General features: G+C 47.2%; 1 long non-coding RNA gene across 2 annotated transcripts; it reads left to right on the forward strand.

Moving 5' to 3' along the window:
• Positions 1-1,983: 1,983 nt before the first annotated feature.
• LOC113879380 lies at positions 1,984-4,775 on the forward strand. Of its 2 annotated transcripts, none has more exons than XR_003507306.1 (3): positions 1,984-2,268; positions 4,157-4,312; positions 4,704-4,775. It is a non-coding gene; the product is annotated as an uncharacterized LOC113879380 (long non-coding RNA). The 2 variants fall into 2 exon arrangements; XR_003507307.1 differs by lacking the exon at positions 1,984-2,268 and adding an exon at positions 3,105-3,359.
• Positions 4,776-13,875: the final 9,100 nt, after the last annotated feature.

A 13,875-nucleotide genomic window follows, 5' to 3' on the forward strand; every position in this document is an offset into this window, starting at 1 on the left:
CGGCAGTGTACATAATCTTTTTGCAATATATACATGTATTAAATCACATTGCACACTATAACTTACACAATGGTATACATCAATTATGTTTCAATAAAACTGGGGGAAAAACCCTGTGGATCTATATCATGGTATACTTCTCAACAATATAAAGGAACAAACTATTGATACACACAACTTCAATGGATCTAAACTGCATTATGTTGAATGAAAAAAAGCCCATCACGAAATATATAACATTCTTAAAATGACATAATTATAGACATATAAAACAGATTAGTGGTTTCAAGGGATAAGGAAAGCTGGGCCAGGGAGATAGAGGTTCAATGTGAGGCTTCAGTTAGAGAGAGGTTTGGTGGTGATGGAATAGTTCTGTATCTTGAGGCAATATTGGTTACACATGTAGTAAAATGACATACACACTCTTTCTACCAATGTTAGCTTCCTAGCTTTTAGCTTATACTGTCATTACATAATATATAAGCAATGGAGTTAACTGGGTGAAGGATCCCCAGAACCCCTCTGCACGAACTTGGGAACTTCTTTAAATCTATCATTATTTGAATGTTTAACAAGTAAAGAAGAAACTACATCACCCATATATTCTTATCACAAAGTATTTAACCTGCATCTAATTCTGATTACTAAAATAATTAATACTAGTAGTAAAACAATTAATTTGCTATTCATTCTTAAAGGGAAATAATTTTGGCATTTTGTTTTAGCAGAAGGTGATGTGAAGTAATAGGGAATATCATGATGATGTGAAATAATAAGGAAAAAATATATATATATATTGATCTTTGACCCTAATGCCTAACAACAGAACTCCTAAAACCTTTGTACCAGTGATAGGTGCATCTTACAGAGAGCTCCTATATTCCTTGGAGTCTCCTGAGTGACAGAAACATCCTTTGTTCTAATGGGGTGATTCTAGCTGGGCTCCTGGATGGGAGCTGGTCACCAGAAAGACCAAGCCATGATCAGCCCCAACCCCAATCCTGCAGGGCGAGGAGAGGGATAAAAATGAAGCTAATATTCCATCACACCTACACTATGGGGCCTCCATCAACATCCCTACAATATGGAGTTCTGAGAACTGCCAATTGGGAAACAATAACACATCCACACTCTGGAAGGGTGATGCACCCCAGACTCTGCAGGGACCGCAACTCCTGTGCTCCAGCCTCATCGGAGGTATCTTTCCATCTGGCTGTTGACTTGCATCCTTTAATACTCTTTGTAGTATATCAGTAATAGCAAGGAAAGTGCTTTTCTGAGTTCCGTAAGCCTTTTGGCAAATTATAGAACCCAAGGAAGAGGTTATGTAACCGAATGTATGTCCGTGTGCCCAGCAAACAGTGGGGCCAAACAATATCAAAACGTCAGTTTGGAGCAGAGGACTGTTTCTTGCAGGGCCAGGAAGGAGACAGGTGGCTCATGCCTTAAAAATCCAGAAATCTGGAAGCTTTCAGTAAAGCCCCTTTCTAGGAAAAACGAGGGAGGGGTGTATTTGATTATTGTAACCTTCCTGATGTCAGATCCCTTGTTCTAGAGGTCAGGTCCCAGTCAGGGCACTATGTTCCTGTAAATCTCCACCAAACAAAGATTATTCTCTGTCCTGCCAAGGAAGCAGGAAGAGCAAGGTCCCAAGGTACAACTTTTGCCCTCCGAGGCTCAGGCCCTGCCTAAGAGGAGAGAAGGTACATGGAGGGGTAGGTTACCCTGCCCAGGTCAAGTACCCCATCAGGGTCCTCCCACAGTGCCCAGACCTGGTTGAGGAGGCAGATCTCAGCTGGTGGTGCCCTCAGGGCCTGGTCCCCAAACCCTGTCCAGGTATCATCATGAAGGAGCCAGGCATCCAGAACCCAGTCAGTTCTCAAGCTCCTCCGGCGCCACAGACGGGACCGGGTCCCAGACCGTGACCCAAGGTGACCACCACAGCCCTTAGGTCAAAGAGACAGTGATGGATGGTGTTTTTAATGTCACCTGTGATCGGACGATACCAGTCTTTTCTGTTTCATAGGCTGTCTTTCTAGCTATCTTCTACTGACAGGAATTTCAGAGAAACCAATCGGCCTGATTCTCCAGGTTGGGGATGTTCCTTGTGTCCTGAATTCTGCCAGGAAAGTCAACACCACGTGACACCGAGGAGGGGCTCCCGCAGCCTCTCTGCTCTTGGCCCCGTGGACAGCGTCCCGCAGTGGCTCACCAAAACTGGACATTTGCGGAAATGTTTGGCTTTGTTGTCCCAAAGCTTAAGCAGAGGTAGGGGTGGGGGAAAGACAGGGCCCTGGCTCTGGCCCCTCCTGTCCTCGTCTTGCAGGAGGGACAAGGCCTCCATTCCCAAGACACTCAAGCCCGTCCCAAGCAGAGGCCTCTTCCAACACTGATTCTGCCCCTTCCCCCGTTTTCTGCCCCTTGTTCCCTGACCCAGCTTCACACTGACATTCTCACTTCCCTCTTCTTCTTTGTTCTACCATTCAAAACATATTTATTGAGCTCTAGACCCAGGAGAAGACAGACAAATCTATGCTATTCATAAGATTTATTCCACCAGGGATAAGGGACAGAAGGGCTTCCCTGGTGCTTCAGGTGGTAAAGAATCGGTCTGTAATGCAGGAGACCTATGTTCAATCCCTGGGTCGGGAAGATCCACTGGAGGAGGGCACGGCAACCCACTCCAGTAATCTTGCCTGGAGAATCCCCAAGGACTGAGGAGCCTGGCAGGCTACAGTCTTGGGGTCACCAACAGTCGGACACAACAGAGTGACTAACACTTCAAGGGACAAAAAGAAGTAAATATAGTAATACCACCTATTCTGTGCATGCCAGGGTGTCAGCAAACTAAGGCACATCAAGGGTAATTCACTGCCTTAGTCGCAACTAAGGATTCCTCCCCAGGCACTGGTCAGAGATGGTGCTCTTGACCATCAACCTGCTCTGCTTCCTCCGTTATTACAGATATGAGATTGGGGCTCTGTGCCATTTGTCAGTCAGGAAAAACTTTGTAACGTAAACCTGCAAATCATGGAGGTCAGGGAAAATAAAGTTCACAAGAATTGCAGGTGAGTTTTATAAAAAGGAGTACTAAGGATTCCTCACATATCCAAGAAGGGGAATCTGAGAGGGAAAGTCATGCTCCTTCAGAAGCCCCGCCCCTCATCCTCCCATTAGCATGCAAAGGTGAGGTCTACGTGGCACCCAGCCTGGGATGAGGGGGACTCACCTCCTTCTTGGACTCTTGGGATCAGAGGTCATTCAGGGAGGGACTATTTAGCCTGCTGGAGTTCTCAACAGCCTCATTATGTGCAGGGCTTCACACACTACTCTTCGATCACCAGCAATTACTAAGCAGGGTAAGCAGGGGCGTGGGAAGTGGGGAGGGGAGGGAGCAAAGGGACTCCACTCTCAGCCTCCCTCTCCACTTCCATCAGGACTGCTGTCCCTGTGACCAGAGCTGAGTGTGTGTGTGTGGGGGGGGCTTGAGCCCACCTTTACCATGGGGTGTTGGGAACCTCTGGTCTTGTCTTGACCCAGGTTACTATGAAGCCCTGAAACTTAGACCAGGTGGGCAGTGAGCAGGGGACAGAGATGGGGTGTTAGAGGTGGCCAGGATTCTGGAGATCAGGGAGCCAAGCAAAGTCATTATTAACTTCAAAACTGTGGTCTGAGCAGATTAAAGGGGTGGGCTGTAAATGGCCCATAGGCTGCAGTGGGACAGAGGGCAGGGCTGGAACGGCAGAGAGACACCCCCCTGAAACCTTAGTGCAGCCTAAATCAGGCAGTGAAAGTGAAAGTCGCTCAGTCATGTCCGAGTCTTTGCCACCCCATGGACTATACAGTCCATGAAACTCTCCAGGCCAGAATACTGGAATGGGTAGCTTTTCCCTTCTCCAGGGATCTTCCCAACCCAGGAATTGAACCCATGTCTCCCACATTGTAGGTGGATTCTTTACCCACTGAGCCACAAGGGAAGCCCAAGAATACTGGAGTCGGTAGCCTATCTCTTCTCCAGTGAATCTTCCCAACCCAGGAATCAAACCAGGGTCTCCTGCATTGCAGGCAGATTCTTTACCATCTGAGGTATCAGGAAAGCCCGAAATCAGGCAGAGCAGTTTTATTTATTTATTTATTTATTTTTCTTTTTTTTCAGAGCAGTTTTAATTTCACACTCTGTTTCTAAAAAGACCGTGGTGTCCTTGGCTCCAGAACCAGTGTTTCCACACCACCTCCAGGATGTCAGCTAAAGCCATAGAGAGTGGGGAAGGCGATGCCTTGGGCCCCCTCCTGCCAGAATTGTTGTCAGAAGGTGAGTGCCCTTGGAAAAGCTCCCAAGGGTGGGTGGCCCAGAGCTTGGGGTTCCTTAACGTGAGCAGCGGGGGTCTGGGTTCTGGCCTGGTGCTGCCACCAGGTGCTCTGGGCCCATCAAGGCTCTTCCCCGTGGGCTTCAACCTCCTGCTCTGTGCAGTCAGGACCCCCAGCTCTCCACTGGTGCTGGGCCTCCCTGTCTCTGTCTTCTCCCTGGTTCACCTCTAAGCACCCTTGACACCTCTCAGCTCAGCTTCCCCTGAGGTCCCCTCCCTACATCAGAGATCCTGGGGTCTTCAGGAAAGGGTGGAGGGGGCTGTGTGGGGTCTGTTCCCACAGCTGCTCCCCCCCACCCCCCCGCTGTGTGCTCCCCCATTATTTCTTTCTTCCAGAGGAAGAAGAACCTTCCTAGTCAACCAACCAGGCCTCCTATGGCTCTTCTCCTGGGAAGGCACCACAGGGACCACTTCAGCGGCCAGATGGTTCTGGCTCTCACCCCAGAGACCCACCCACATTGGAAGGCAGCAATTTCTACCATTATGCAGGTAATGGGTCTCTGAGCACCAATCCATGGATCCTCACCCCACAGCCACTGCTCAGCTCTACCTGCTAAGTTGTCAGTGTAAGGACAGTCTTCCTGATGGAATCTCTCTGACACACTGTCAGAAAAAAGCCACAGTGTCCAGGAGATGAAATAAATGATGCTGTAGAGTCAGAGGGACCACACTTCAGGGTTTAGCTCTGCCTCTGACTTGCTGAGTGACCAAGAGCCAGTCACTTGCCCTCTCTGGGCTTTCATAGGTTTGTTTTTAAGCACAGGGATAGGATGAGGTCACTCTTACGGGTCTCTCAGTGTCGTGTCACCTCCAATAAGGTGGGGCAGAGGTGCTGCTCAGGTTAGATGCCTGACAGCCATCTGGCACAGGCTGGGCACGGCTCTTTGCCAGTTGAAGGTCACTGCCCATGATTGCCCTGTTGCCCCACAGCACCCAAGGCAGGTAAGTTTCATTTCTCCATTTGTGCTCCTCCCTTGATACCCTAGAACCTGGTCCTCCCAGAACACACCCTCCAAGAGCAGTGTTATCTCTAACATGAAGGCAGCCTAGGGCCAGGCCACCAAAGGTATCAGCTTCTTTTTTTAAAATCAGGTGACAATACACAATAGAATGTAATTCGACAATATGACAGTCTGTCAGCAGAGGTTGAATAGTGTTAACTACGTTTGCATTGCTGTGTACTTGATCTCTAGAATTCTTTTCATTACCGAAACTGAAAGTCTGTACCCGTTAAACATTCACCTCCTCCTGACCCCAGATCCTGGCAACCACAGTTCTTTTTGTCTCTCAAATTTTGAGTAATGTAATCTGATTTCCATATCAGTGGAATCATACAGTATTTGTATTTTTCTGACTGGTTTGTTTTACTTAGCATAATGTTCCCTAGGTTCACCCATATGTCATAACTTCCTCTAAAGCCAGAATGGTATTCTCTTGTGTGTATCTACCACATGTTTATGACTCATTTATCCGTTGATGGAGACTTAGATTGCTTGCACTTCTCGGCAAATGTGAAAAATGCTGCTCTGAACATGGGGTGCAAATATATCTTCAGACCCTGTTTTCCATTCCTTTAAAACTATATCCAGGAATTGGCTTGCTGGATCATATGATTTTCTATTTTAATTTTTTCAGGAACTGCCATACTGTTCTCCATAACTCTTGTAGCATTTTACATTCCTACGAACCTCTCAGCTGGAGTGCTACCTCCTCCACATTCTAACCAAGACTTGTTATTTTATGTTTTTTTGTTTTCTTAGTAGTAACTATCCTGATGGATGTGAAGTGGTATCTCATGGTTTTGATTTACATTTCCCTAATGTTGACTGAATTCAAGGATCTTTTTATATGCCTGTTAGCCATTTGGATCTTTAGGGAATCAGATATGACCTAAATCAAATCCCTTATGATTGTACAGTGGAAGTGAGAAATAGATTTAAGGGCCTAGATCTGATAGATAGAGTGCCTGATGAACTATGGATGGAGGTTCATGACATTGTATAGGAAACAGGGATCAAGACCATCCCCATGGAAAAGAAATGCAAAAAAGTGAAATGGTTGTCTGGGGAGGCCTTACAAATAGTTGTGAAAATAAGAGAAGCAAAATGCAAAGGAGAAAAGGAAAGATACAAGCATCTAAATGCAAAGTTTCAAAGAACAGCAAGGAGAGATAAGAAAGTCTTCCTCAGCGATCAATGCAAAGAAATAGAGGAAAACAACAGAATGGGAAAGATTAGAGATCTCTCTTGAAGAGATACCAAGGGAACATTTCATGCAAAGATGGGCTCGATAAAGGACAGAAATGGTCCTTTATCAAAAGCAGAAGATATTAAGAAGAGGTGGCAAGAATACACAGAAGAACTGTACAAAAAAGATCTTCACGACCTAGATAATCACGATGGTGTGATCACTCAGCTAGAGCCAGACATCCTGGAATGTAAAGTCATGTGGGCCTTAGAAAGCATCACTATGAACAAAGCTAGTGGAGGTGATGGAATTCCAGTTGAGCTATTTCAAATCCTGGAAGATAATGCTGTGAAAGTGCTGCACTCAATATGCCAGCCAATTTGGAAAACTCAGCAGTGGTCACAGGACTGGAAAAGGTCAGTTTTCATTCCAATCCCAAAGAAAGGCAATGCCAAAGAATGCTCAAACTACCGCACAATTGCACTCATCTCACATGCTAGTAAAGTAATGCTCAAAATTCTCCAAGCCAGGCTTCAGCAATACTTGAACCGTGAACTTCCAGATGTTCAAGCTGGTTTTAGTAAAGGCAGAGGAAGCAGAGATCAAATTGCCAACATCTGCTTGACCATGAAAAAGCAAGAGAGTTCTAGAAAAACATCTATTTCTGCTTTATTGACTATGCCAAAGCCTTTGACTGTGTGGATCACAATAACCTGTGGAAAATTCAGAAAGAGATGGGAACACCAGACTACCTGATCTGCCTCTTGAGAAACCTATATGCAGGTCAGGAAGCAACAGTTAGAACTGGATATGGAACAACAGACTGGTTCCAAATAAGAAGAAGAGTACGTCAAGGTTGTATATTGCCATCCTGCCTATTTAACTTCTATGCAGAGTACATTATGAGAAACGCTGGGCTGGAAGAAGCACAAGCTTGAATCAAGATTGCCGGGAGAAATATCAGTAACCTCAGATATGCATATGACACCATCCTTATGGCAGAAAGTGAAGAGGAACTAAAAAGCCTCTTGATGAAAGTGAAAGAGGAGAGTGAAAAGGTTGGCTTAAAGCTCAACATTCAGAAAACGAAGATCATGGCATCTGGTCCCATCACTTCATGGGAAATACATGGGGAAACAGTGGAAACAGTGTCAGACTTTATTTTAGGGGGCTCCAAAATCACTGCAGATGGTTATTGCAGCCATGAAATTAAAAGACGCTTACTCCTTGGAAGGAAAGTTATGACCAACCTAGATAGCATATTCAAAAGCAGAGACATTACTTTGCCAACAAAGGTCCGTCTAGTCAAGACCATGGTTTTTCCAGTGGTCATGTATGGATGTGAGAGTTGGACTGTGAAGAAAGCTGAGCGCTGAAGAATTGATGCTGTTGAACTGTGGTGTTGGAGAAGACTCTTGAGAGTCCCTTGGACTGCAAGGAGATCCAACCAGTCCATTCTGAAGGAGATCAGTCCTGGGCTTTCTTTGGAAGGAATGATGCTACAGCTGAAACTCCAGTACTTTGGCCACCTCATGCAAAGAGTTGACTCATTGGAAAAGACTCTGATGCTGGGAGGGATTGGGGGCAGGAGGAGAAGGGGACGACAGAGGATGAGATGGCTGGATGGCATCACCAACTTGATGGACAAGAGTTTGGTGAACTCTGGGAGTTGGTGATGGACAGGGAGGCCTGGCGTGCTGCAATTCATGGGGTCACAAAGAGTGGGACACGACTGAGCGACTGAACTGAACTGAATGATAGCAATGCTAGCATACTGCAGAATTGTTCTCAGGGATTCTCCTGGACAGAACCAGTGCAAGTGAGGGTCCCTGAACTCAGGCTTCTTTCAGTTTAATTCAGTTCAGTCGCTCAGTCACGTCCAACTCTTTGGAACCCCATAGACTGCAGCACACCAGGCCTCCCTGTCCATCACCAACTCCTGGAGCTTACTCAAACTCATGTTGGTGATGCCACCCAACCATCTCACCCTCTGTCATCCCCTTCTCCTCCCGCCTTCAATCTTTCCCAGCATCAGGGTCTTTTCCAACGAGTCAGTGCTTCACATCAGGTGGCCAAAGTATTGGAGTTTCAGCTTCAGCATCAGTCCTTCCATTGAATATTCAGGACTCATTTCCTTTGGATGGACTGGTTGGATCTCCTTGCAGTCCATGGGACTCTCAAGAGTCTCCTCCAACACCACAGTTCAAAAGCATCAATTCTTCGGAGCTCAGCTTTCTTTATTGTTCAACTCTCCCAGGCTTCTTTCACTGAATGGTGAACTGGTCTTTGACACTAGCATCAGTGGCCACATAGATGTCTGTTACTCAGGGGCATAAAATTATGAGTCCTTGATTTCGTCTTGTTTTAAAGGTTTGCTGTCCTGAATAACACCATGAAAATCAATCACGTACAGATATTTTTGTGCACATATCTGACTCTTTTCTTACAATGAATTCCCAGAAAGACTATTTCTGAATCGAGTGGAGTGACAGCTGTTATTACACATTTCTGTGTTGCCGGTTGTGACCTAGGTATCAGAGCACATCCCACCCAGCAAGGCGTGAGCATTCAGCTTTCCTTGCCCTGAGCCAGCACTGGGTGTTTTGATTTACTATCTCTGGAGCAACTGTGGGGGTCGTCCTCACTCCGTTCTGCTTCACCCCTGCTGTGACCCCCAGGACAAGAGTAATGACCATATTCCCCAGATTCTCTGGCGACACCGGTTCTGCAAAGGCACTGGATCTTGTGTTAGGCAGGAAGACAGGGCTGCTGCTTTGCTGCCAAGCACAGTAGCGAGGACTAGGTCTTCTGCAGCAGCAGTGGAGTCAGAATCCAGCTCTCACCTGACTGAGATGCATGGTTGTATCTGCAGACATGACATACAAGGCAGTTTGGTCCCAGAGTGGCTTCCCAGTGTCTCTGGTTCCTGATCACGGCAGCAGTCCCAGCATGCTCGGTGCCCAGTCCTTCAGTATTCCTCTAGAGGGTGGGGTGTTCATTCCCGGAGACTCAACCCTGAACCTTCTTCTCCAATCCTGGGGTGCTTTTATAGGCATGGAACTCCTTGTGTAAAAACACATTCTGCTTCAGTTAGCTGGAGTGAGTCCTGATATCTGCAGCCAAATTCTAACTGAATGATTCATGGAACACACACACACACACACACACACACACAGAGCTACTTTTTTAAAAAATTATTTTTACTCTCAGCAAGATTGAATGTCTTCTCAAATATTCATTGGTAGTAAACAATTCTCTCTTTAAGAATCACCTTTTCTAGGCTGACTTTTTTTTTTTTTTTTGCCACATCTCAGCATGCTGAATCTTTTCTCCCGGACAAGGAATGGAACCTGTGTCCCCTACAGTGGAAGGACAGTGTCCTAATCTCTGGATCTCCAGGAACTCCCAAGGCTGAGTTTCTTTTCTTTTTTTTTTTTAATATTTATTTGTTTATTTGGCAGCGTTGGGTCTTAGCTGTGCTGCTCAGGTCTTTGTTATTCCGGGTGGACATTTACTGGAAGCACACAGACTCTCGAGTTGAGGCCCAAGAGCTCAGTAGTTCTGGCACTTGGGCTTAGTTGCTCCTTGACATGTGGGATTTTAATTCCCTGACCAGGGGTCAAACCTGTGTCCTTTCCACTGCAGGGCAGATTCTTAACCACTGAACCACCAGGGAAGTGCCCTGACTTCCTTGTTAAAGACTTTAAAAATATTATTCCGTAAGCACTCTCTTTGGGAATTCTAATAATGCAAAGGTTTTGTTTTCCTTTCCCCTCAGTAGATCACTTCTCTCTTACCCGTGTTCACGAGTTTGTAATGTCACATGTACTCTGAAGGCACCAGTCTTTTCTGTTCCATGAGGTGTCTTTCTAGCTACCATCTCGGTTCAGTTCAGTTCAGTCGCTCAGTCGTGTTCGACTCTTTGCGACCCCATGAACCACAGCACGCCAGGCCTCCCTGTCCATCACCAACTCCCGGAGTGTACCAAACTTATGTCCATTGAGTCGGTGATGCCATCTAACCACCTCATCCTCTGTCGTCCCCTTCTCCTCCTGCCCTCAGTCTTTCCCAACATCAGGGTCTTTTCCAATGAGTCAGCTCTTTGCATCAGGTGGCCAAAATATTGGAGTCTCCGCTTCAACACCAGTCCTTCCAATGAACACCCAGAACTGATCTCCTTTAGGATGGACTGGTTGGATCTTGCAGCCCAAGGGACTCTCAAGAGTCTTCTCCAACACCACAGTTCAAAAGCATCAGTTCTTCGGTGCTCAGCTTTCTTTACAGTCCAACTCTTACATCCATACATGACCACTGGAAAAACCATAGCCTTGACTAGACGGACCTTTGTTGACAAAATAATGTCTCTGCTTTTTAATATGCTGTCTAGGTTGGTCATAACTTTCCTTCCAAGGAGTAAGCATCTTTTAATTTCGTCTAGTTTAATTTCCTCTAGCTACCATCCAGTGACAGGAAATTCAGAGAAACGAATCTGCCTGCTTCTGTAGGTGGCAGGTGTCTCTCATGCCCTGAATTTTCCAGGAAAGTGGAGCCAATACCAAGTGACAACAAGGTGCTGCTGCTGCTGAGTCGCTTCAGTCGTGTCCGACTCTGTGCGACGCCATGGACGGCAGCCCACCAGGCTCCCCCGTCCCCAGGAGTCTCCAGGCAAGAACACTGGGTGGATTGCCATTTCCTTCTCCAATGCATGAAAGTGAAAAGTGAAAGTGAAGTCGCTCAGTCGTATCCGACTCTTAGCGACCCCATGGACTGCACCCCACCAGATTCCTCCGTCCATGGGATTTTCCAGGCAAGAGTACTGGAGTGGGGTGCCATTGCCTTCTCCGACTCCTGCAAACTCTCTGCTCTTAGCCCCATGGACAGCATCTTGCAGTGTCTCAGGGAAACTGCAGCAGGATTTGCTGAAATGTTTGGAGCTGTTGTCCTAAAGCTTAAGCAGGGGTGGGGGTGGGGGACAGACAGCGCCCTGCCTCTGGTCCCTCCTGTCCTCCTCTGGAAGGAGGGACAAGGCCCCCATTCCCAGGACAGTCACCTGTCCCAAGCAGTGCCCTCTTCCACCCCTGATTCTGCCCTTTCTTTCATTTCCTGCCCCTTGTCCTCCCACCCCAGCCCAACTTCACACTCACTGTCACTTTCCCCTTTCTTGTCCATATTCATTCTGTCATTCAAATCATATTTACTGAGCTCCAGCCCCAGGAGAAGGAGACTGACAAATGTACACTTTTCATGAGACTTATTCCACTGGGGCTAAGGGACAGAAAGAAGCAAATGTAGTCATAGCACCTAATGTGTACGTGCCTGTGTGCCACCAAACTAAGGCACACCAAGGGTAAATCACTCCCCGAAGGTCACAGGTAAGGATTCCAACCCAGGCACTGGTCAGAGATCCTGCTCTTAACCGCCAACCTGCACTGCCTCCTCGGTTATTACAGATATGAGATTAGGGCTCTGTGCCATATGTCAACCAAGGGAAAAATGTTTCGACTGTAAACTTGCCAATCATGGGGAACAGGGAAAATAAAGTTCCTGAGAATTGCAGGTGAATGTTTATTTAGCATTTTATTTATTTAGTTACTTTTGGCTGTGCTGGGTCTTTGTTGCTGTGCACGTGCTTTCTCTAGTTGCAGAAACAGGGGCTACTCTTCAGAGCAGCAAGAGTTGTGGGCAGGATTCTCATGGCAGTGCCTTCTCTTTAGCAGAGCACGGATGTAGGCGTGAGGGCTCAGTAGTCGGGGTGCTCGGGCTTAGTAGATCCATGGCATGTGGGATCTTCCAGGAGCAGGGATCGAATTGTGTCCACTGTCCTGCAAGTTGCACTCTTCAATGCTGGACCAGCAGGGAAGCCCGGTGAGTTTATTAGAATGGAGGACTGTGTATTTCAAACATATGCAAGAAGAGTATTCTGAGAGGGAAAGTCATGCTCTGCCCAAGACCAGCCCATGGCCCTCATTGTTCCACTAGCAAAGTAGGGGAGAAACCACAGCTGGAAAGAGACTGACTCACTTCCTCCTTGGACTCTCGGGGTTAGATCTCATCCATGGTGGAACTATTCAGCTGCTTAGAGGCCGCATACTCACTCCATGCAGAACTTGCCACACTGCTCTTCCTTCCCAGACACTTACCAACCAGGATAAACAGGGACCTGGGCAGTGCGGGAGAGGAGGGAGCACAGGACTCCACCCACAGCATCCAGGGCTGTGGTCATTGTGACCAGAGGTTAGTGTGGGGAGGGGGCTCGAGCCCACCTTTACCACGTGACTTTGGGAGCCTCGGGTTTTGTCCCGAACCTGGGTGCTCTGAACCCTAAGACTTCGACTGGGTGGGCAGTGAGCATCGGACAGAGATGGGGTGTTAAGAGGTAGACAGGATTCTGAAGGTCAGGGAGTCAAGCAAAGTCATCACTAACTTCAAAACTGTTTTCTGAGCACATTAGCAGGGTGGGTGGAAGTAGCCCACAGACTGTCATAGCACAGAGAGCAGGGCTGGGGCAGTAGAGAGGTGCCCGCCCCCTAGTCCTTCATAAATCAGGAGAGCACTTCTGATCTTCTAACTCTGTCTGTGAGAAAGATAGAGGTGTCCTTGGCTGTGCATCCTGTTTCCACACTGCCACCAAGATGACAGCTAAAACCATAGAGAACAGAGAGAGGAGCCACCTCTGACCTCACAGGGGTAGGATGAGGTCACTCTTAAGGGTTTCCCAGATCCAGGTCATCTCCAATTAGGTAGGACCCAGAGGCTGCTCTGGCTCCTGGTCAGCCGGCTGGCACAGCTTCTTGCCACGCCTGCCCTGTTGCCCCCAGCACCCAAGGCAGGTAAGTTTCATTTCTCCATTTGTGCTCCTCCCTTGATACCACGGGGCCTGGTCAATAATGTCCTCCAAAGACACACCCTCCGAGGGCAGTGTCACCTCTAAGACAGGGCCAGCCCAGGGCCAGGGCACCAAAGGCACATGCTTTAAAAATGAATCATGGCAGAATGCACATAGCCTTAAATACCAACATGACCTTTGTGAGTGTGCATCGAACAGTGTTTACTATGTTCACATTTTGTACCCCCGATCTCCAGAACTCCTTTCCCCACCCCACAACCTGAACTTCTGTAAGCATTAGTCATTAACTACCCTTTTCCTCCTGCCCCCAGCTCCTGGCAGCCACAGTCCTTTCTGCCTCTGTGAATCTGACCAAATTAAACTAATTTCCAAGTAAATGGAATCATGATGTATTTTTCTCTTTCTGACTGATTTATTTCAATTAGCAAAAGTTTCCCAAGGTTATAGAAATAAAAACAAAGGTAGACAACTGGG

This window comes from Bos indicus x Bos taurus, chromosome 21, assembly GCF_003369695.1.
Source record: "Bos indicus x Bos taurus breed Angus x Brahman F1 hybrid chromosome 21, Bos_hybrid_MaternalHap_v2.0, whole genome shotgun sequence".
Taxonomy (NCBI): domain Eukaryota; kingdom Metazoa; phylum Chordata; class Mammalia; order Artiodactyla; family Bovidae; genus Bos; species Bos indicus x Bos taurus.